Consider the following 25,141-nt stretch of genomic DNA (forward strand, 5'->3'; position numbering starts at 1 on the left):
ACGGTGCCAGAAAAAGGTCTTGATAACCCACAAGTATAGGGGATCGCAACGGTTTTCGATAAGTAAGAGTGTCGAACCCAACGAGGAGCTAAAGGTAGAACGAATATTCCCTCAAGTTCTATCGACCATCGATACAACTCTACGCACGCTTGACGTTCGCTTTACCTAGAAAAAGTATGAAACTAGAAGTACTTTGTAGGTGTTGTTGGATAGGTTTGCAAGATAATAAAGAGTACGTAAATAAAAAGTAGGGATTGTTTAGATAAAGAAACAATAAAGTAAATATAGCGAGTGTGGAAAAGTGGTGGTAGGAGTTGCGAAATTGCCCCTAAGCAATTGACTACTTTACTAGACCGATAGCAAGTATTATGTGGGAGAGGCCACTGCTAGCATGCCATCCCTGACTTGGAATTCTATGCACTTATGATTGGAACTATTATCAAGCATCCACAACTACTAATGTTCATTAAGGTAAAACCCAACCATAGCATTAAGATATATTGGTCCCCCTTCAATCCCGTATGCATCAATTTCTATGCTAGGTTGAAGCTTCTGTCACTCTTGCCCTCCAATACATAGTCCTATCAACATACAACTAACCCTATGGTGTGATCCACGCGCGCAATCATATGATGGGCACCAAGGACAACAACATAACCACAAGCAAATTAAATCAATCATAGCAATTCATCAACCACCGATAGGACAACGAAAATCTACTCAGACATCATAGGATGGCAACACATCATTGGATAATAATATGAAGCATAAAGCACCATGTTCAAGTAGAGGGTACAACGGGTTGCGGGAGAGTGGACCACTGTAGATAGAGGGGGGAAGGTGATGGAGATGTTGGTGAAGATGGCGGAGGTGTTGGAGTAGATCGCGGTGATGATGATGATTGCCACGACAGCGTTCCGGCGCCACCGGAAGAGAAGGGGAGAGGGGGCCCCTTCGTCTTCTTCTTCCTTGACCTCCTCCCTAGATGGGAGAAGGGTTTCCCCTCTAGTCCTTGGCCTCCATGGCATGGGAGGGGCTCTCGCCCCTCCAAAATTGGATTTGTCTCTCTGTCTCTCTGTTTCTGCTTTCTCAGATTCTTCCCTTTCACCGTTTCTTATATTCCCGGAGATCCGTAACTCCGATTGGGCTGAAATTTTGACACGATCTCTATCCGGATATTAGCTTTCTTGCGGTGAAAGAAGGGCACCAACCGCCTTACGGGTGGCCCACGAGGGTCAGGGGCGTGCCTGGGGGGGGGCAGGCGCGCCCTCCTACCTTGTGGCCACCCCGGGCACCGCCTCGCGTGGATTTTTCTTCCCAAAAATCATATATATTCCAAAAAAAATATCCGCCAGTTTTTATCCCGTTTGGACTCTGTTTGATATGGATATTCTGCGAAACAAAAAACATGCAACAAACCAGAACTGGCACTGGGCACTGGATCAATATGTTAGTCCCAAAAATAGTATAAAAATTTGCCAAAAGTATATGAAAGTTGTAGAATATTGGCATGGAACAATCAAAAATTATAGATACGATGGAGACGTATCACATATCTGTGGTGACAATGGGATATTCATGTTATCCACTTGATGTATGTCTTGGTGATCAACTTGCGAGTTCCCTGACCTCATGAACTTATGCATAGGGGTTGGCACACGTTTTCGTCTTGACTTTCCGGTAGAAACTTTGGGGCACTCTTTGAAGTTCTTTGTGTTGGTTGAATAGATGAATCTGAGATTGTGTGATGCATATCGTATAATCATACCCACGGATACTTGAGGTGACATTGGAGTATCTAGGTGACATCAGGGTTTTGGTTGATTTGTGTCTTAAGGTGTTATTCTAGTATGAACTCTAGGATAGATTGAACGGAAATAATAGCTTCGTGTTATTTTACTACAGACTCTTGAATTGATCGATCAGAAAGGATAACTTTGAGGTGGTTTCGTACCCTACAATAATCTCTTCATTTGTTCCGCTATTAGTGACTTTGGAGTGACTCTTTGTTGCATGTTGAGGGATAGTTATATGATCCAATTATGTTATTATTGTTGAGAGAACTTGCACTAGTGAAAGTATGAACCCTAGGCCTTGTTTCAACGCATTGCAATACCATTTACACTCACTTTTATCATTAGTTACCTTGCTGTTTTTATATTTTCAGATTAAAAAAACCTATATCTACCATCCATATTGCACTTGTATCACCATCTCTTCGCCGAACTAGTGCACCTATACAATTTACCATTGTATTGGGTGTGTTGGGGACACAAGAGACTCTTTGTTATTTGGTTGTAGGGTTATTCGAGAGAGACCATCTTCATCCTACGCCTCCCATGGATTGATAAACCTTAGGTCATCCACTTGAGGGAAATTTGTTGCTGTCCTACAAACCTCCGCACTTGGAGGCCCAACAACGTCTACAAGAAGAAGGTTGTGTAGTAGACATCAAGCTCTTTTCTGGCGCCATTGCCGGGGAGGTTAGCGCTTGAAGGTATATCTTTAGATCTTGCAATCGAATCTTTTTGTTTCTTGTTTTATCACTAGTTTAGTCTGTAAAAGAAAATTACAAAAAAATGGAATTGAGGGTACCTCATATGCTTCATCTTTTTAATATCTTTCATGAAAATAAGGATTCTGATAATTGTGCCAAAATGCTAGAATAAGAATGCATTAAAATGTTTGGCACTAAATCTTTGAATGATAAGCATGATTGCAATGTTGTTAGTGCGAACTCCTTGAATATCCATAGTACTAATGATGATTGCACTAGTCATGATGAAAATATCTCATATAAGCATGTCAATTTTTGTGGAGTGCATAGAGTTTGCAAGTACACACCAAATAGGAAAGATAGATTTTGCAAGAGGCATAAGTATTTAGAAACTAAATGGTTGCAAGAAAGGCTAGATGTTTGTGCTGAAAATTTAAATTTTCTTAGCCATCCTTGTGAACTTTGCAATGAACGTGGACATTTAAATATCCACTGCAAATTGTTTCATGATCAAACCGTATCCAAAAATTGTGATGACCTGATTTCCCTTGTGCATCAGAATGAACTTAGTTTGCTTCTGGGTTATGAAAAAAATGAAACGTATAACTAAGGATATTCCAGAATTTGTCCTTGATAAAGTTCTTGATTTTGATTTAGAGGAAATTTATATGTATTGTGCGGTGAATTGCATTGAAAATACTTATATTGCCAATTACATAAAGACAAGAAAACAAATAGAAGATGAAGAGAATACTAATGAAAGGGAAGAGACCTCCCAATATCCTCCTATTATTTCTTATGATGATCTGGTAACGAGGAGGATCCTTCTATTCAACCAATCTCATTAATAAGGAGCTCCAAAAGGAGGATTGAACCCACACATGATGTGAAGAAGAGAAAGAAAAGACGGAGAAGCAAATGTAAAAAGGTATCTCTCCCAAATGATGTTACTCCTATTACTCATTGTGATGATGATAATTGTTATACTATTGGTGCTATCCATTCTATTAATGATGAGAGTGATTATGCTTATGATATGAAAAGGCCCAAGCTTGGGGATGCTATGTTTGATGAGAATGACATGTTCGAGAATTTATTTGCTGCAATTAATGTTTTTCCCAAGCTTGGGGATGCTATGTTTCATGAAGATGATATATTTAACCTCCCAAGTTTTGATGAGAAAATTTATTTTGATGATAGCATGCCTCCTATTTATGATGATTATATTGATGAAAGTGGGTTTGGAAAAGTTTCAACTTTAGGAAGTAATGATCCCATTATTTTGGAGGGTGTTGAATCTTATTGTGATAATTATGAAAGTGGGTTTGGAGAGGTCATGACTTTAGTTAATGTTAATCCCACTATTTTGGAAGAGTGTCAACTTTGCATACATGTGGATTGTGTTAAGAATATGTTTTGTGATGGTTATATTGTTGAATTCATTCATGATGCTACTGAAAATTATTATGAGGGAGGAATATATGCTTGTAGGAATTGCAATAATATCAAGTTTCCTCTCTATGTGTTGAAAATCTTGAAGTTATCCTTGTTTTACCTTCCTATGCAAGTTGATTCTTGTTCCCACAAGTTGTTTGCTCACAAAATCCCTATGCATAGGAAGTGGGTTAGACTTAAATGTGCTTGTCATATGCTTCATGATGCTCCCGTTATGTTTCAATTCTTATCTTTTATGTGAGCATCATTGAAATCATCATGCCTAGCTAGGGGCGTTAAACGATAGCGCTTGTTGGGAGGCAACCCAATTTTGTTCTTTACTTTTTGTTCCTGTTTACTAATAAATAATTCATCTAGCTCTGTTATGATTGTGTTTTTTATGTTTTAGTTAGTGTTTGTGCCAAGTAAAGCCTTTAGGATCTTCTTGGGTGATTGTTTTTTGATCTTGCTGATAGAAACAGGAAGTATGCACTCACGAGAATAATTTTCATTTTTTACCAGAGAGCGATAAAATACCAATTCCAACTGCAGTAGATCAATATACAAATTATTTAGGTTGTCCTAATTTCTCAGAAGTTTTGGAGTTACATAAGTATTTGAAACCTCCAAATTTCTATGGACTGTTCTGTTTTTGACAGATTGTGTTTTTCGTGTGTTGTTTGCTTATTTTGATGAATCTATGAGTAGTATCGGATGGTATGAACCATAGAGAAGTTCGAATACAGTAGATATTACACCAATATGAATTTATAATGAGTTCACGGCAGTACCAAAAGTGGTGATTTATTTTCTTATACTAACGGAGCTTATGAGTTTTCTGTTGAGTTTTGTGTTGTGAAGTTTTCAAGTTTTGGGTAAAGATTCGATGGACTTTGGAGTAAGGAGTGGCAAGAGCCTAAGCTTGGGGATGCCCAAGTCACCCCAAGGTAATACTCAAGGACAACCAAGAGCCTAAGCTTGGGGATGCCCAGGAAGGCATCCCCTCTTTCGTCTTCGTTCATCGGTTACCTTACTTGGAGCTATATTTTTATTCACCACATGATATGTGTTTTTCTTGGAGCGTCATTTTATTTTCCTTTCTTTTGCTTGCTGTTTGAATGATATACCAAGATCTGAAATTCTTAAATGTTAGAGAGTCTTCACATAGTTGCATAATTATTCGACTACTCATTGTGCTTCACTTACATCATTCAGAGTAGTTTGTCGTTTGCTCTAGTGCTTCAAGTATATCTTTTTAGAGCACGACGGTGGTTTTATTTTGAAGAGATAGATGAACTCTCATGCTTCACTTATATTATTTTGGGAGTCTTAAATAGCATGGTAATTTGCTTTGGTTATAATTTAGTCCTAATATGATAGGCATCCAAGATGGGTGTAATAAAAACTTTCATATAAAGTGCATTGAATAGTATGAGAAGTTTGATACTTGATGATTGTTTTGAGATATGAAGATGGTGATATTAGAGTCATGCTAGTGACTAGTTGTGAATTTGAGAAATACTTGTGTTAAAGTTTGTGATTCCCGTAGCATGCACGTATGGTGAACCGTTATGTGATGAAGTCGGAGCATGATTTATTTATTGATTGTCTTCCTAACGAGTGACGGTCGGAGACGAATGATGGTCTTTTCCTACCAATCTATCCCCCTAGGAGCATGCACGTAGTACTTCGTTTCGATAACTAATAGATTTTTGCAATAAGTATGTGAGTTCTTTATGACTAATGTTGAGTCCATGGATTATACGGACTCTCACCCTTCCACCATTGCTAGCCTCTCCAATACCGCGCACCTTTCATTGGTATCATACACCCACCATTACCTTCCTCAAAACAGCCACCATACCTACCTATTATGGCATTTCCATAGCCATTCCGAGATATATTGCCATGCAACTTTCCACCGTTCCGTTTATTATGGCACACTCCATCATTGTCATATTGCTTTGCATGATCCTGTAGTTGACATCGTATTTGTGGCAAAGCCACCTTCATAATTTTCCATACATGTCACTCTTGATTCATTGCACATCCCGGTACACTGCTGGAGGCATTCATATAGAGTCATATCTTGTTCTAAGTATCGAGTTGTAATTTTTTCAGTTGTAAGTAAATAAAAGTGTGATGATCATCATTATTAGAGCATTGTACCGAGTGAGGAAAGGATGATGGAGATTATGATTCCCCCACAAGTCGGGATGAGACTCCGGACGAAAAATAACAAAAAAGAGAAAAATGCCATAAAAAAGAGAAGGCCCAAAAAAACAAAAAAATGAGAGAAAAAGAGAGAAGGGGCAATGCTACTATCCTTTTACCACACTGGTGCTTCAAAGTAGCACCATGATATTCATATACTAGTGGGAATCTTTTACCACACTGGTGCTTCATAATAGAACTTGGCTTGTATATTCCAATGATGGGCTTCCTCAAAATGCCCTAGGTCTTCGTGAGCAAGCGAGTTGGATGCACACCCACTTAGTTTCTTTTTGAGCTTTCATACACTTATAGCTCTAGTTCATCCGTTGCATGGAAATCCCTACTCACTCACATTGATATCTATTGATGGGCATCTCCATAGCCCGTTGATACACCTAGTTGATGTGAGACTATCTTCTCCTTTTTGTCTTCTCCACAACCACCATTCTATTCCACCTATAGTGCTATGTCCATGGCTCACGCTCATGTATTGCGTGAAGATTGAAAAAGTTTGAGAACATCAAAAGTATGAAACAATTGCTTGGCTTGTCATCGGGGTTGTGCATGATTTAAATATTTTGTGTGATGAAGATAGAGCATAGCGAGACTATATGATTTTGTAGGGATAGCTTTCTTTGGCCATGTTATTTTGAGAAGACATGATTACTTTGTTAGTATGCTTGAAGTATTATTATTTTTATGTCAATATTAAACTTTTGTCTTGAATCTTTCGTATATGAATATTCTTGCCACAATAAAGAGAATTACGTGGATAAATATGTTAGGTAGCATTCCACATCAAAAATTCTGTTTTTATCATTTACCTACTCGAGGACGAGCAGGAATTAAGCTTGGGGATGCTTGATACGTTTCCAACGTATCTATAATTTTTGATTGTTCCATGCTATTATATTATCCATCTAGGATGTTTTATATGCATTTATATGCTATTTTATATGATTTTTGGGACTAACCGATTAACCTAGAGCCCAGTGCCAGTTTCTATTTTTTCCTTGTTTTTGAGTATCACAGAAAAGGAAAACCAAACGGAGTCCAATTGACCTGAAATTTCACGGAGATTATTTTTGGACCAGAAGAAGCCCACAGAGTACCGGAGATGGGCCAGAAGAGTCCCGAGGCACCCACGAGGGTGGGGGGCGCGCCCTACTCCCCTGGGCACGCCCCCTACCTTGTGGCCGCCTCGGAGACTCCCCTGACTTGTTCCTGACTCTAGCACCTCTTATACATATCCATACTTCCAGAACATAACCTAGATCGGGAGTTCCGCCGCCGCAAGCCTCTATAGCCACCGAAAACCAATCTAGACCCGTTCTGGCACCCTGACGGAGGGGGGAATCCCTCTCCGGTGGCCATCTTCATCATCCCGACGCTCTCCATGACGAGGAGGGAGTAGTTCACCCTCAGGGCTGAGGGTATGTACCAGTAGCTATGTGTTTGATCTCTCTCTCTCTCTCATGTTCTTGATTCGGCACGATCTTGATGTATCGCGAGCTTCGCTATCATAGTTGGATCTTATGATGTTTCTCCCCCTCTACTCTCTTGTAATGGATTGAGTTTTCCCTTTGAAATTATCTTATCGGATTGAGTCTTTAAGGATTTGAGAACACTCGATGTATGTCTTGCATGTGCTTATCTGTGGTGACAATGGGATATTCACGTGATCCACTTGATGTATGTCTTGGTGATCAACTTGCGAGTTCCGTGACCTCGTGGACTTATGCATAGGGGTTGGCACACGTTTTCGTCTTGACTTTCCAGTAGAAACTTTGGGGCACTCTTTGAAGTTCTTTGTGTTGGTTGAATAGATGAATATGAGATTGTGTGATGCATATCGTATAATCATACCCACAGATACTTGAGGTGACATTGGAGTATCTAGGTGACATTAGGGTTTTGGTTGATTTTTTTCTTAAGGTGTTATTCTAGTACGAACTCTAGGATAGATTGAACATAAAGAATAACTTCGTGTTATTTTACTACGGACTCTTGAATAGATCGATCAGAAAGGATAACTTTGAGGTGGTTTCGTACCCTACAATAATCTCTACGTTTGTTCTCCGCTATTAGTGACTTTGGAGTGACTCTTTGTTGCATGTTGAGGGATAGTTATATGATCCAATTATGTTATTATTGTTGAGAGAACTTGCACTAGTGAAAGTTTGAACCCTAGGACTTGTTTCAACGAATTGCAATATCGCTTACGCTCACTTTTATCATTAGTTACCATGCTGTTTTTATATTTTCAGATTACAAAAACCTATATCTACCATCCATATTGCACTTGTATCACCATCTCTTCGCCGAACTAGTGCACCTATACAATTTACCATTATATTGGGTGTGTTGGGGACACAAGAGACTCTTTGTTATTTGGTTGCAGGGTTATTCGAGAGAGACCATCTTCATCCTATGCCTCCCACGGATTGATAAACCTTAGGTCATCCACTTGAGGGAAATTTGTTGCTGTCCTACCAACCTCTGCACACTACAAAAAAAAGAAACATCCGTGACATTTTGGGCCGAACGAATTTTTTTTCTGTCATACATATGACACTTCTATGACGGTAATATTGACAAAACCCGGTATCATCATAGATGTGATGGGCTCCTACTTCTATGACAAAAAATCATGACAGAAAATGGGCTTTTCGTCCTGGGCGGGCCGGAGACGCAGCTGCATGACATTCTTTGAGCCGTCCATGACGGAAAAAACCGTGGTAGAAGCGAGGGCGAGGAAAATTTCAGGGAGTTCCCGGTTATGGTGGGAGGTCGGGGGCCGAGCGATGTGTGTTTCTCTCGTACACGTACGCGCGTGTGTGCGAGGCGTTGGCTCTAACTGAACCCGAGCAAGGCGTTGGGCTCTAACTGAACCCGAGCGATTGCACTGCAGGCTACGTGTTACTGAACCCAAGCGATCGATCGATGGCTGTTAACTGAACCCGAGCGATTGCTTCGCTACTGCTGCTAACTGAAGACGATCGATGCTGCCTCTGGGATGAACAGTGAGCGTTGCGGTGGGGGGGGTGGATGAACACTGAGCGGTGGCGTTGCCTCTGGATGAACAGGACCCCGTGGTGTGGAGGGCTGGATGAACAGTAGACGGTGGAGGGGTGCCCGTGGAGGGGTGGTTGAACAGGACCCCGTGGTGTGGAGGGCTAGATGAACAGTAGACGGTGGAGGGGTGGTTGAACAGTAGACGGTGGAGTAGCGCGCGGTGGAGGCTGGATGGACGGTAGCCCGTGGAGGATGGAGGAGGTCGACGGTAGCCCGTGGAGGCTGGAGGAGGTCGACGGTAGCCCGTGGAGGCTGGAGGAGGTCGACGGTGGAGATGAACAGTATCCCGTGGAGTCCCGTTTTGCGGTACGCCACACCCCTCCCGATGAACAGGACCCCCGTTTCGACCGTAGGAGGTCCGTTTCGTCCGTTTTGCGGTACGCCACACCCCTCCCGATCAACATGACCCCCGTTTCGACCGTAGGAGGTCCGTTTCGTCTGTTTTGCGGTACGCCACACCCCTCCCGATCAATAGGACCCTCATTTCGACCGTAGGAGGTCCGTTTCCTCCATTTTGCGGTACGCCACACCCCTCCCGATCAACAGGACCCCGTTCCAAACATAGGAGGTCCGTTTCCTCCGTTGTGTGGTACTCCAGGCCTCGTTTCCATCGCCTGTTCCGTCCAAGCCCTCCTAATGAACACGACCACGCATTCCGTTCCGACCCAGCCGGTTGGCTCCCACGTGTTCCATTGCCTCCCGATGAACACGACGCATTTCGTTGCCTCCCCATGAACACGACCACGACGCTGTTTCTCCATTCTGACCCAGCCATGTACACGAGCCCTGGCCGTACGTATGCGCGAGTAGGCGTTCGAGACCCCGCCCGTATGTACACATACGTGGCTGTATTTTCTTTCTTGCACCCTGGCCGCTGTACGTACGTGTACATGCTACGTGCGCGCCTCTACTACGACACGTACGCGCCTCTACTACGACACGTGCGCGTCTCTACATCCACTAGTATATATGTACATACACGTTCGTGACCAGAATGACAACGCTACGTACGCTTCGACCAGGTGGGTCCCGACTATCAGGCACTTCCTTGCGTGCGAAGATGTAGCTGGTGGGTCCCAACAGTCAGGGGGGCGAATCGTTTTGTTTTTTTGCCCGAACGCACTTCCTTGCGTGCGAAGGTGTAGCTGGTGGGTCCCAACAGTCAGGGGGAAACGTTTTTTTCGCGAAATACGGTGGCCCGTCCGGTGGGTCCCCGCTGTCAGGTGGAGGAATAATTATTTTGCACGTAATAAGGAGGCACTTCCTTGCTGCGGCCGTGGACCCAGCTGTCAGCGTCTCCATGCACAGTACTCTTCCGATGGAAGTCGGTCGTTGTCCACATTGACCACGCCGCGCAGAGAGCACCACAGCGGTGGACGACGGCGAGGCCTAGGAAGGGGACGACACGGAGGCATGGAAGACTCGGCAGTTGTTTCCCACGTGGAGGGGAGTACGTCTGTACGAGGGTTTACTGGTTTGTCTACCGCCGCCGGAGAATAGCAGCAGGTGTGGGTGAGTAGAGGGATGGCTAGGCCAGCGATGGGAGTACGGTGGGGCGGTGAGGCCTGCGCGGCAGCACAGTCGGCCGCGGGGAGGAGGGAGCAGGCAGTCCCGCCGGCTCTTGTTTGAGCGGCTGGAGCAGGAAGAGCAGAGATGGAAGAAGCACGACGGCCGTTGGATGGACATCCAACAATCAGTGCTTGTGCGTCAACCTTTTTTTAGGAAAGCCTCAAATCTTTGGAAAACATCATACATCCCATCTGCCATTATTTCTAATAATTTACAGCCCATTTGCTAATTCTTAAGGTTTTTTTGGAGCCCATATTCTTTTTGTTAGCATTACAGCCCATATTGTGGCCACGGTTAAAAAATTATACGAAATTTTGCATATTTCGGTGCGGTCCGAACTGTTTTTAATCCCGAAATTTCAACTCACATTCAAACTGATTTTAAAAATAAATGTATATCAATATAAAATCCAACAAATTCTCCACGCATAAAAATTAATGTAATTTAAAATCTTGAAATGAAAAAAAGATATTTGAAACTAATTGCCGGTTTGATGTGTTTTAAAAATGTACAGCCCATTTCTCATTACTGATGGGCCATTTTCTCGCCAGCCAAATGAAAGCTCTCCTCGTCTTGAAAGATTTGCAGCCCAACAGGCCTGACAAAGCGACTTACTTGGCAAATCACAAAAAAACTAGGCTGTGGCCGTGGACCCAGCTGTCAACCTCTCCACGTACAGTACTCTTCCGATGGAAGTCGTTCCTTGACCACGCCACGCGGAGAGCACCACGGCGGTGGACGACGGTGAGGCCTAGGAAGGGGACGACGTGGAGCCGGGGAAGATGCGGCAGTGGAAGCCCGCGCGGAGAGGAGTACGAGGGTTCACTAGTTCGGCTGCGGTGTGAGGCTGTCGTTGCCGTAGGGCCTGGCCAGCGGTGCGAATAGTAGGGGGCGGTGAGGCCTCTCTGGTAGCACAGCCGGCCACGGGAGGCAGGAGCATGCGGCACGACCGGCGCTGCTTTGGGCGGCTAGAGCAAGAAGACCAGAGGTTGAAGAAGCACTACGGCCGTTGGATGGACATCGTACGGTCACTGGAGCTAGAATCGTTCACATTGACTAAGTAGACAAAGCCCTTCGTCCCCGTCAACTTAGTAGGCCCACAAGTCAGCCTCCCACCAAGGTGGGTCCCAGCTAGCCGGGGGAGTATTCATTTTTTTGTGCGTAATAAGGAGGCACTTCCGGTGGGTCCGAGCTGACAGCGGGGGGAACGTTTTTTTTTGTGAAATACGGTGGCCCGTCCGATGGGTCCCAGCAGTCAGGGGGAAACAATTTTTTTTACAAAATACTGGTGGCCCGTCCGGTGGGTCCCTGCTGTCAGGTGGAGGAATAATTATTTTCTGCGTAATAAGGAGGCACTTCCTTGCGGCTGCCGTGGACCCAGCTGTCAGCCTCTCCACGTACAGTACTCTTCCGATGGAAGTCGGTCGTTGACCACATTGACCACGCCGCGCCGAGAGCACCACGGCGGTGGACGATGGCGAGGCCTAGGAAGGGGACGACGCGGAGCCGGGCAAGACGCGGCAGTGGATGCCCACGCGGAGAGGAGTACGAGCGTTCACTGGTTCGGCTGTGGTGTGAGGCTGCCGTCGCCGCAGAATAACAGGGGGTGTGGGTGAGTGGAGGGATGGCCTGGCCAGCGGTGGGAGTAGTATGGGGGCGGTGAGGCCTCCGCGGCAGCACAGCCGGCCACAGGAGGCAGGAGCAGGCGGCACGACCGGCGCTGCTTTGGGCGGCTGGACCAAGAAGACCAGAGGTTGAAGAAGCACTACGGCCGTTGGATGGACATCGTACGGTCACTGAAACTAGAATCGTTTATATTGACTAAGTTGACAAAGCCCTTGGTACGCTCCAACTTAGTAGGCCCACAGGTCAGCCTTCAAAACGGTGCGCCCCAGATGTCAGGGGGAGGAATCATTTTTTGGGCGGCCGAAGCTAAGAATATTCGAGATTGAAGAAGAAGCACGACATCCGTTGGATAGACATCCAACGGTCACTGCTGGTAGAACCGTGTGTTGACTATAATAAGTTGAAAAAGCCTTGCATACGCGTCAACTTATTTTTTAGGGGACGTGTCACTTAGTAGGCCCACAAGTGTGTGGCAGAGAACTTATAGCCCATTTGCGTTTTGTAAGAATGTACATCCCATTTTTGAATTCTAATGGAATTTACAATAGCCCATTTGCGTTTTGTAAGAATGTACAACCCATTTTTGAATTCTAATGAAATTTACAATAGCCCATTTACAGTTTGTTAAAAGTACAACCCATTTTCTAGCTAGGACAACGATTAATAATTTCAACCAACTGTTGAAGACATAATTCAATAAAATTTCCCACATTTTGATGGGATCCGAAATATTTTTATCCCGAAATTTCTAGTAAGATTAAATATAAATTTGTATTACGTAAAAATCCAACGAAACATTGCGCGTGCAACAATGAAAATTTAAGATTTTCAAAATCCATAAATAATATTTTATAAACTAATTTCATGTTTGGTGCATTTTTTAATAGTTACTGCCCAGTTTTTATAATTACATCCCATTTATTATTTTTAAAGCCCATTTTCCTATTAAGCCTAATGCATCCCTCCTAGGAAAGATTTGCAGCCCAGCGGGGCGGGGAATAACAAGTTGACCTTGCCTGGGTAGTCCTCTAAAAGACGTATAGCTGGGCTAGCCATTTTCATCTTGAAAAAATTAGTATCTGGGCTGGATATCTGGCCTGGGCTAGACGGGCCATAGCCCGCCCAGTTAATACCCTGCTCTCCTCTGAACAACAACGAAATCATCGCCAAGAAAAACTCTGCAGTGCTCACGCCTCAAAAACACAAATACTGCTCGAGCTGCTTGGTCCCAGCTGTCGGCCGTACCTTGTGCAATTCTCTCGTTTATATTGACTACATAGGTTGACAATGGTGTGGGACCGTGATGTTAGGAAACCAGGAGAAAGCAAAAAAATATAGTTGTACATAATAAGGAGGCACTTGCGTACGTACAGCTATGGCCCTAGTGGGTCCCTAGTATCATCCTGTCAAAATAAAGTCATCTCCTGAATCCTCATGTTCGTTGACGATGTTAACAATGCTCGACGCCACGGTGAGCGCAACAACTCGAAGGACAACGGAGAGGGCCTCGCGGGCCCTACGGATGGTCTGATACAGTGCCCGCTGCTCATTCAGGAAGCCAGGATCATCAGACACCTATGAGCACCTTCGAGAAACTGAGACGGCATGAAACGGAAGGCCGCGCTTGGGAGCTCTGGTTTATTTCAAACCTGTATTAACATACAAGTGTAATTTACTCGTCATCGGAAACAACGCGTACAATACAGGCGTAATGAAACCGAGGGCCTGAGGTCTGTAAGTAAAACCGGTGGGTTATGCGTGTAATTTGAGAGACCGGTGTATATTTTACGAGCACTGCTATATGGACGACATTACCAGACGATACATGCATGACGTGCGTATCATGCCATCCATGGGCAAGGCTGAAACAACAGCTAACAGCTGGATTAGCAATCGTCCAAGTGTCGTTCAGCGTTTTTATCGTGTGTGAAGTACTTCTGATATTTTACTAGTCGAAATCGACCAACCAAGCGCCTTCGTCCGAGACCATCTTCTTTAATTTACAAGCGTCAATTTTACAAGCGGGTTTGGTTGGAAAACGACGATCCAATCACGGCCTAATATCATGAGTTGGTTGGAAGATCATATGGTTTCACATCTAACCTACCCGACTTGTCGTATAGGCTATGAATGAAACATCAGACGATGAACTTCTTAAGCACGGAAACAACAAAAGAGGATGATCTTCTTAACAAGCAAATCACTGGCATTAGATCGACATGCAAAACAATACGAAGCATTATTCTCAGGAGGCACGGTGAACAGCTCGTGATGCCGCATGCCACAACATTCCAAGCTCAACTTTGCAATCAAACACAAGGCCTGGCATTACATAGACAATATTCAGAACAAACTCTTAACACAGGAATATCTCAGTAGAGTAACTATTTACTTCTAAACTGAACACAGGAATAGGAAAAAACACTCGACGAAGCTCACAGCAAGGGCGTCCCACTCAAAAATATCAAATGCATGTCTTCTGGCTAACATCAATGAGCAAATTTTGACAAGGTTTTCCAATTCCAATATATTAGACTAACGTCTTCTTGCTAACATCAATGATTAAACTCTGACAAGATTTTCCCATTCAAAATATGTAATGCCTATGATCGTCCTGTCGTAGCTTCTTGTACTTGTTTGGGCACTTTTTGCCCAGGGCACTCCACGTGTTGTTAAATTGCCAATGGTCTCTGCAGACTAGTCATGTCACTGGTGTCTAATAATACTCTGTAAAGCTTCTCGGTCATTCCTTCTGTAATGTAGCGCAAACAGTGACTGCTTCTTTTTGCAAAGTGGAACGACCAACTGGACCTAGTAATGCAGCAGTTTGCCTTGGACACATTGGCTCCTTCTGTGCAGTTCAACTAAAATCGAAGTCGGAATAAAACCGAGCTTTAATTTTGATATCCCTGTAAGCAACAATAGGTATACGGGAAACAATTACTGAGAAATAACGGTTGATGACTTGTACTCCCAAAAGAAAAGCATCTACTGATCTACTTTATCTTAGTGGGAAACAAAGCAGGAGAGTAGCAATTCTCCATCAGTGTGATTCATTCATATTGACTGAGACATTATCTTAACAATGCCTTGTTTCAACATGTATAAAGAATGACAAAGCAGAAAAGTACCATTCCTAAAACAATGCAACTGATTCATTTTAACAGAGACATTATCTTAACAATACCTTGGTTAAACATGTAGAAAGAACTACAAAGCAGGATAGTACCATTCCTAACAAGTGTTGCAGTTTTGAACTAAGCTTCAATAGTTAATTAATTCTCAGAGTGGCATTGCTTAATTTTACCAGTGACATTAGATTAACTAAAAGCATAAACAGTTCCAGGGGAGAGTGGGTGCAACAACAGTATGTGCTTCCATCTACTTATAAAGGGGGTGATGCAGAGTTTGTTGTAATAAAGCAACAAGCATCATGTCTGGGTTGGTCCCATTTTTGTTCACTACTTAATGGGAAAAGACAACAATACAATAGCTTCAATTCAACATTTATTTAAAATAGTACCAATACAAGTAGCACAACATCTCAAAGCACACTGCACAATCATGTGGATGAAGGCCTGTACTAACCTTTCATGAGACGGACAAGATAAAATACGAATCTGCCAACACGAATAGGAAATCCAATCTCGTTTTGTGCAGTTGCACTGAAATCAAGCAAAGTGTTTCGCGTAGCGAAGCAAAATGTTGCAATAGCAACAAGTTGAATAGATATCCCTGTTTAAACAGAGGCAAAAAGGAATTAATTACTGGCTAATAAAGGAGGATGAAACATGCGGCCAAAAAATGGTAATCCCGCCAATCCCTAACAAGTGTTGCAGTTTTGAAATAAGATTCAGTAGTTAATTCTGAGAGTGGCATCAATTACTGGCCTATAAAGGGGGTGATGCTGAATTTGTTGTAACAAAGCAACAAGCATCATGTCTGGGTTGGTCCCATTTTTGTTCACTACTTAATGGGAAAAGACAGCAATACAATAGCTTCAATTCAACATTTATTTAAAACAGTACCAAAACAAGTAGCACAACATCTCAAAGCCCACTGCACATCATGTGGTTGAGACCAAGATTTGAAACAACTCGCCACGAAGACTGGAAACAAATCTCGATCTCCTTTTGTGCAGTTCCACCAAAATTAAGCAAAGTCACCGTGTGACATTCAAGTTGAACTGCACAAAACACTCTTAAAACATAAGTATTTTGAGTAGCGAAGCAAAATGTCGCAATAGCAACAAGTTGAATCAATACCCCTGTTTTAACAGAGGCAAAAAAGGAAACAATTACTTGCCGATAAAGGAGGATGAAACAAACGGTGACAGAAAGAAGCATCTAACTTATCTTGGATGGAAAACAAAGTAGGACAGTAGCATTTCTAAAACGGTTGCATTGATTCATATTAACAGAGACATTTTCTTGAAACAACATTCATTAGAAAATGTAATTTACTTTTAACAGTGGCATTACTTCAATTTTCCGGTGGCATTCTTAGATTAACAACAACAAAATAGCTGTATGGGACATGCCAACACCATGTGCGTCCACATGTATAAACGGGTGATGCAGAGTATGTAGCCAAGCAGCATATATGCGCTGGTCCCATATTTGTTCTCTTTGAACCTTCTTCCTATGTGAGGGCAGCAAATCTAGTCCTGCACAAACTACCCGACCCCCCAGTTTCTTTCCCTTTTCAACAAAGAGATCGGTTCCTTACAGATGTGTGTACTGGGTTACCCCCCTTTCCCTTTTCGACCTACAAAGCGGCTGGATAGCCAGTCTATACTACTTTCCGCCCCTCCTTTCCTCATTGAACCACGTCCTAGATTCTTGCTCCAGCGCACCGCACCATTCTTTCCTCTTTGAACAAAGACCTAGATTCAACTACAGATCAAAAAAGATCCACATGCAGCTAGAGCAACGATGGTTTCAAAGAAACTTATACCTTAGGGTCGTCGGGATGTGGCAAGGCGTGTGGCGGGAGGCCGGATCTGCCCACACTACGTACGACAACGAGGAAGAAGGGGTCGGTGGCCCTCCCGCACAGGCGCTGGGTGAAAGAGAACAGCACAGCCGGCAGTGGATTGCCTCCCTCGCCGAAGGTGATAGAGTGAACGTTGCACCTCCTCCCCTTCCCGGTGCGACGGGATACGGACACCTCCTTCACCAGCTGTGAGGGGGGAGAGAGAGACAAGAGGCCAACGCAGTCTTGTTTAGATCTGGTGAAGAGAGGGTGAGAGACTGTGAATGTAGCAAACCCTAGCAAATGAACGCTGAGCCTCCAGCGTGTAACATATATGTAGTGCGGCGAGCGTGTGGAGAGTGCAAACCCTAAGTTGATGTCCACTTTGTTTGTGGTCTATTTTTTCCCTAGTTTTTTTGTTTCTTGTTGCTACATTATATACTTGTGGGAGCTTAGATGTGATATCCTTAAATAACATCTAGATGTGAATTAGACAAACTGATTTTCTAACGTACCAAGAAAGAAAACTTGATCAAAAACACGCCCCCGCTTCCAGGTCGCGAGAGTCGTCGCGCACACACACACAGACATAGACATGCATATCCGTGTTTACGTAAAATTCCATTTCCATCTCCATCTCCAATCATATTTGTCCAACTGGCACATTATTTACGTTGTTAATTATATATGCAGCAATATTAACGTACAACATCTCTTGTTTGCAGACGTCCGGACCGCTGCCACGGCCGGTCCTGACCAACCCGAACCCTCTTCATCACCCGCGCGTGCTTCCCGCCCTAAATGGTCAGTGCCGCATTCATGCCCGGCCAGAGAGGACGCGACCTCTCACTGGCGCCGGCATTGAAGCGGCGCGCCAGCCGAGAGAGCGTCGCCCGCGTCGCTTCCGGGTGCACGCGGCTGCTCCGCGTTCAAAGGTCGCAATAGCCGGCTACAACATGCATGTAAAAAGTTCTTGGGAGTTCATGCTACAGCTAGCTGTCCTCCCGCAACTCGTCAATCTCTTCCAGTAGTGCTAGTACTCCATGGCGCGATCCATCGACAAGCAGGCGGGAAAGTTATCATATAATCGGTTTGCGGTGAGTGGCATGCCGAGCGACCGTGTGGGGTCGAGCCGTGGAGGAGGGTGAGACACGAACACGACCGACGTGATTTAAACGTTGGTTTTGCTCGATGGCGCGATCCAACGAAACGAAACGTTGGTTTCTCTCCGTTTCCATTTTTTCTCTGGAAAAACAGAAACTTTCCACTCCATTTTCATTCCTATTCCAAGGTTGCCCCGTTACAACATTCCATCAAATACAGAGGAAAACTAACACGCATACTGATGCATCTCAATGATTCACAGATCATAGCCAATATTTACTTCACAACTAAAGAAAAAAGTTGTGAGAGCGTGTACGAAAGAAAAACTACTGATGGGGTCACTACGACTTAAACCCTAAACCCTAAACATGATTTAATTTCCTAGCCCGGTAGAACCTGTCGAAGGAAATACGGCTGGCACCCTCTGATCATACGATGCTTTTGTGAAGTTCCACTAAAATCGACCTAAGCATCCCTGATGGCAAAGATATTGAAGAAGTGTGATTAGAATAATAGTACTGGCACTAGTTCATTGTAACGCCCTCGATGCGGCTATATCTCCCACGTGTCGAAGCACGACTTAGAGGCATAACCGCATTGAAAGCAATGTCGCAAGTGAGGTAATCTTCACACAACCCATGTAATACATAAGGGAAAGAGATACATAGTTGGCTTACAATCGCCACTTCACACAATTACATGAATAAAGCATTACATCATCCAGATACACTCAAGGTCCGACTATGGAACCCAAAATAAAAGAAGACTACCCCAAATGCTACACAGATCCCCGATCGACCCCAACTGGGCTCCACTACTGATCAACTAGAACGAAACAACACAAAGGACAAGATCTTCATCGAGCTCCTCCTTGAGCTTGGTTGCGTCACCTGCACGGTATCATCGGCACCTGCAAGCTGGTTTTGGAAGTATCTGTGAGTCACGGAGACTCAACAATCTCACACCCTCGCGATCAAGACTATTTAAGATTATGGGTAAGGTAAAAGGTATGAGGTGGAGCTACAGCAAGCGACTAGCATATATGGTGGCTAACATATTCGCAAAAGAGAGCGAGAAGAGAAGGAAAAAGCACGGTCGAACAACTATGATCAAGAAGTGATCCTAGAACAACCTACGTCAAGCATTACTCCAACACCGTGTTTACTTCCCGGACTCCGCTGAGAAGAGACCATCACGGTTACACACGCGGTTGATGCATTTTAATTAAGGTCAACTTCAGGTTTTCTACAACCGGACATTAACAAATTCCCATCTGCCCATAACCGCGGGCACGGCTTTCGAAAGTTCAAATCCCTGCAGGGGTGTCCCAACTTAGCCCATCACAAGCTCTCACAGTCAACGAAGGATATTCCTTCTCCCAAGATAATCCAATCAGACTCGGCATCCCGGTTACAAGACATCCTCGACAATGGTAAAACAAGTCCAGCAAGACCGTCCGATGCGCCGACATCTCGATAGGAGCTGCACATATCTCGTTCTTAGGGCACACCGGATAAGCAATCCGTACAACTAAAACCAGCCCTTGAGTTTCCCCGAGGTGGCGCTGCAAGGGGCTCTAGTTTGGACCAACACTTAGACAAGCACTGGCCCGGGGGGGGGGGGGGGGGTTAAAATAAAGATGACCCTCGGGATGCACGACTCCCAAGGGAAAAAGGCTAGGTGGCGAATGGTAAAATCAAGGTTGGGCCTTGCTGGAGGAGTTTTATTCAAAGCGAACTGTCAAGGGGTTCCCATTATAACCCAACCGTGTAAGGAACGCCAAATCCGGGAACATAACACCGATATGACGGAAACTAGGGCGGCAAGAGTGGAACAAAACACCAGGCATAAGGCCGAGCCTTCCACCCTTTACAAAGTATATAGATGCATTAATTAAATAAGAGATATTGTGATATCCCAACAAAATATCCATGTTCCAACAAGGAACAAACTCCAATCTTCACCTGCAACTAACAACGCTATAAGAGGGGCTGAGAAAAGCGGTAACATAGCCAAACAACGGTTTGCTAGGACAAGGTGGGTTAGAGGCTTGGCTTAACAATATGGGAGGCATGATAAGAAAGTGGTAGGTATCGCAACATAGGCATAGCAAAAGAGCGAGCATCTAGCAAGCAAAGATAGAAGTGATTTCGAGGGTATGGTCATCTTGCCTGACATCCCGTAAGGAAGAAGAACGAGTCCATGAAGAAGACAAACAGATGTAGACGAACGGTTCCTCACAAACGCGACGTTATCGGAACCAACCCGAAGAAGCAACACCGGAAAGAAGCACACAACATAGTAAACAACCAACACATGAACATGGTATGATATGCGGGATGCGGTATGTGATGCATATGCATGATTTGGAAAAGGAATGATTGAACCTGGCCTCAACTTGGAAATCCAAGAGTGCCACTGGAAAGGTGAGTTGATTTCGGTCGAAATCAATATAAAGATCACCGGAATCGGATGCACGGTTTGGAAATGGCAAGCAAAACAAATATGGCACCGGTCTGCGATAAGCAGCAAGTAGCCAACTAAATGCATCAAGATAAATATGTTACAGCACTCAAACAAGAAAAAAAAATACATGGCAGGGATCCAGTCAAGATAGTTGACAAAAGATGAACACTGAGCTACGGCTAATTCATCCAATATCAAGCTCAAACAAGCATGGCAAAAGTGCAAATGATAACAGGTTACAGACTTAGTGAAATTAACAACATCTCAGGAATTTATCATCAGGAAGCAATCTTTAGGGCATGAAAACTACATGCTACATGAACATAACATGGCAAAGCAAGGCATGGCATGAAGCTACTCTAAGCACATAACAAAAGTCCCTTAGTGACCTTGAGCCAAAAGGGATCAGAACATTCAATTGCAAGCATGTGAACATAGCAAAAACATAAACAGATTCAGACTTAGTGAAAAACTGGAGCACGCAAAACAGATTAACAAGTAGGCATGTTTACGAGCTCGATGCACTCACTATAGAGCATTGCATGAAAAAATAAGCATACACCCATCAAGAAGACATGGCATAGAAGCTTGACATGGCAAGAACAACAACATAGCATGCATGGATCAACAACAACAACCTCGGCAAAATCGCTAAACATGTTAACAATCTTCGAGGAACAATTTATAGCAAAAGTAGAGCTCAATTGACTCAAGCTAGGGTGCTCCATAAATACAAACAAATACATGGATGGATAGAGCACAACAATATTAACAAAACATCCTTACTGATCATCCTCAAAAGAGGCACGGATCACTAGGAAACAACATGAACATATGGCATAAAAACAATATCAAGACAAGGACTTAGTGAAATTCTAAGTCCCTGAAATCAGCATCATCGAGTAAGCTACTTTGCATGCTTGTGCTAGTCACCACAAAGATCACAAAAATACATGGCATACACCCCTCTAAAGATGGCATGACATTCTACAAAACACATGTAGAGCTCAGGATCATAGCATGCACACATCAATCATGGCAAAAATGACAACGCCATTTGCTGAAACAGATCTAAAATATTCCTCACATAGCCCTCTTCCAACAGAATTTCGGGCATCAAGATGAGCTCAAACGAAAATGATGCAATGATATGAAATGATGTACTCGTCGAGACAAACATTTTGATATGCTACACGCACGAATTGAAGCTACGGATGCAGAGTTATGGCATGATGAAGATTGCATAAAACTTAGGGTTCGGAGGGAAAAGTCAACCCGATCCAGATCCAGATCCGGATCTCGCCGTTACTGAAGCAGTCGACGCACGAGAACCGAGGGCGGAGGCGCGAGCTCGCCGGAGCCGGTGGGAAGAGGGGCGGCGGGGGTGCTCCCGGGCCGGATCTCGCCGGATCCGGCCGGCGGGGAGCCGCGCTGGAGGCGGAGGAGGCGCGGGCCGGCAAGGCGCGGCGGAGCTCGGCTCCGGCCGGCGAGGTGCGGCGCCGGGCGACAGGCGGCGGGCGGCGACCGGCGAGGCGGCGGGGAGGACGAAGGCGCGAGGCGGCGGTGCGGGGAAGCCACAGGCGGCGCGGGGCGGCTCGGCCCAGTCGCGGGCCGACCGTGGGCCGGGCGGGCCGCGGCGGTGCGGTGAAGTGGGCGCGGGCGGCAGCGAATCAGAGGATGCCACATGGCGGTGGACGGCGGAGCAGACGTGTCCGTCGGCGGGATTTGTGTCCGGCGCGCGAGGAGAGGGAGGGGGCTAGGGTTAGACCGCGAAATTTGGAGAGGGGCACATATTTATAGGTAGAGGGAGCTAGGAGAGTCCAAATGAGGTGCGGTTTTCGGCCACGCGATCGTGATCAAACGACCGAGATGATGGAGGGGGTTTATGTGGGTTTTGGGCCACTTTGGAGGGGTGTTGGGCTGCAACACACACGAGGCCTTTTCGGTCCCTCGGTTAACCGTTGGAGTATCAAACGAAGTCCAAATGGCACGAAACTTGACAGGCGGTCTACCGGTAGTAAACCAAGGCCGCATGACAAGTCTCGGTCCAATCCGAAAACGTTTAATGCCCGCACATGAAAAGAGGTAGAAAGGGACACCGAAGGACATAGGAGCGCCGGATTGCAAAATGGACAACGGGGAAAATGCTCGGATGCATAAGACAAACATGTATGCAAATGAAATGCACATGATGACATGATATGCAATGCATGACACGCAAGCAATGACAAGGCAACAACAGCCAATAACTGGAGGACACCTGACACATCGGTCACGGGGCGTTACATTCATGAGACATAAACTCATCACAAGTAGAAGCCGGTAGAAGTAGAGAAAGATCGACATGGAGATGGAGCTACGGCAGTGGAGCAAGCCGGCTCCAAAAGGAAGATGGACTACCTGGGACATCAGGCTGTAGCTAGAAGGGCGGATGGGATGCGGCATCGGCCCATACCGCGGTGACCCCCGATTGGGACGCACCGACTATGGGTTTTCTCCCTCGCCGATGTCGACCGCGTCTATGCAGAACATTGTTCCCTTCCCCCAGCTGCGGGATCAGGCCTGTCGTTCTATGCTTGTGAAGAGAGTAGCCTAAGCAAGCAGGCTTGTATCTTAGGCTCCTGCTGGTGTATATATAGTGGTTTTCTTTTTCTCTCCATATCAACCATTTTATATTGCATACGTGTCATTCAAGAGTGAAATGATGGTTGCTTCTTCCGACTAACTTACTGTGTGATTTGACTGCTCCTTAGTGGCCCCTACACGTACTCCCCCTACATGTATGCAATAGTCACACATACACATGGACGCAAAAACGCACGCGACGCCCTAATGCATGCATGTCTGAACACACGACAGAACACACACGGTCACGCTCAAGTGCTCAACCTACACGTGCATGCACACACATACTCAGTCAGGGTGAGCTAGTGATCGTATAAACACCGGAATATATATATATATATATATATATATAAATATATATATATATATATATTGAGCGCAATGAGCGTATTATGAAGTCCACTGACCGTATTTTTACAAATATACAGTGACAGACAATGTATTTATCTCGTTTGAAATTAAGCCATATTAACCGGAGAGGAGGCAGTATGGACTAGCATTACTTTGCTGTTCCCGTCAACTTGCCGAACGAGGAGAAGGTTGCAGGACGGGAGAAGCTTGCGCGCGGTGGCTCGCAGGACAAGGAGAAACTTTTGACTAATGCAAGCTCTCCCTCGCTCAGACGGTGGACATGCAACAGTTAATTCGGTGTCAGATTGCCAGAAGCATACACTATACTACTACTAGTGCTATTATTGTTCGACTTCCCGAATAGGCGAACATCCAAGCGCAAAGTTTACTAGTACTACTACTATAGTGTATAAAGGTACATACTATACTAGTACTAGGAACCGGATGGAGGAGCGTCTGCACTCTTATTATAATTTTAAAATGTGATAAAGCAATCTTCAATACATTTGGTTCTCTTCGAGGGTTCTCACATGTGATAATGGAAGTTGATTGCATGGAACACTCGCCACAATTCTCGCTTAATTCTGGCTCATATCCTATTACAAATAGTAGCGCTCGGTAATATTTCCTTTTTTTGTTATTTAGCATGTAAACAGGTCAGCAAACCTTGTGGCGCATCTTCGTGCGAACCGTGCTTGCTGCACTTTGAATGTGGCCGAGAGCTGGCTTGATGAAACACCTCGCTTCCTATTTCTTTTTTTGCGGGGTACCTCGCTTCCTAGTGACCAGTGTCTTGGCTGATCATCCTAAGAATGCTTATATATGAATAAAGCTCTCTCATTTACCCGCAAAAAAGATTAAGCCATATTAACCGGAAATGAGGGAGTATGGACTAGCACTACTTTTTGGTGTGTCCCGTCAACTCACAGAACGAGGAGAAGCTTGCAGGACAAGGTGAAGCTCACTTACGCCTTTTGACTAATGCAACCTACCCTCGGTGGACATGCATCAGTCCATTCGGTGTCAGATTGTGAGAGGCATACACTGCAGTACCCAACATGCGGAGTACCATCATTGTTCGACTTCACGAAGAGGCGAAGAGCGAAGCGCAGTAGTACGTGTAGTACTACTACTAGAACCGCATGGTGGAGCGTTTGTACTCTTATTTTTTATCTCTGATAAAGTACACGTTTATTCCGGAGAAGG

The sequence above is a fragment of the Triticum urartu genome, chromosome 4A (genome assembly GCF_056163025.1).
Source record: "Triticum urartu cultivar PI428250 chromosome 4A, HENAU_Tu73, whole genome shotgun sequence".
NCBI classification, from domain to species: domain Eukaryota; kingdom Viridiplantae; phylum Streptophyta; class Magnoliopsida; order Poales; family Poaceae; genus Triticum; species Triticum urartu.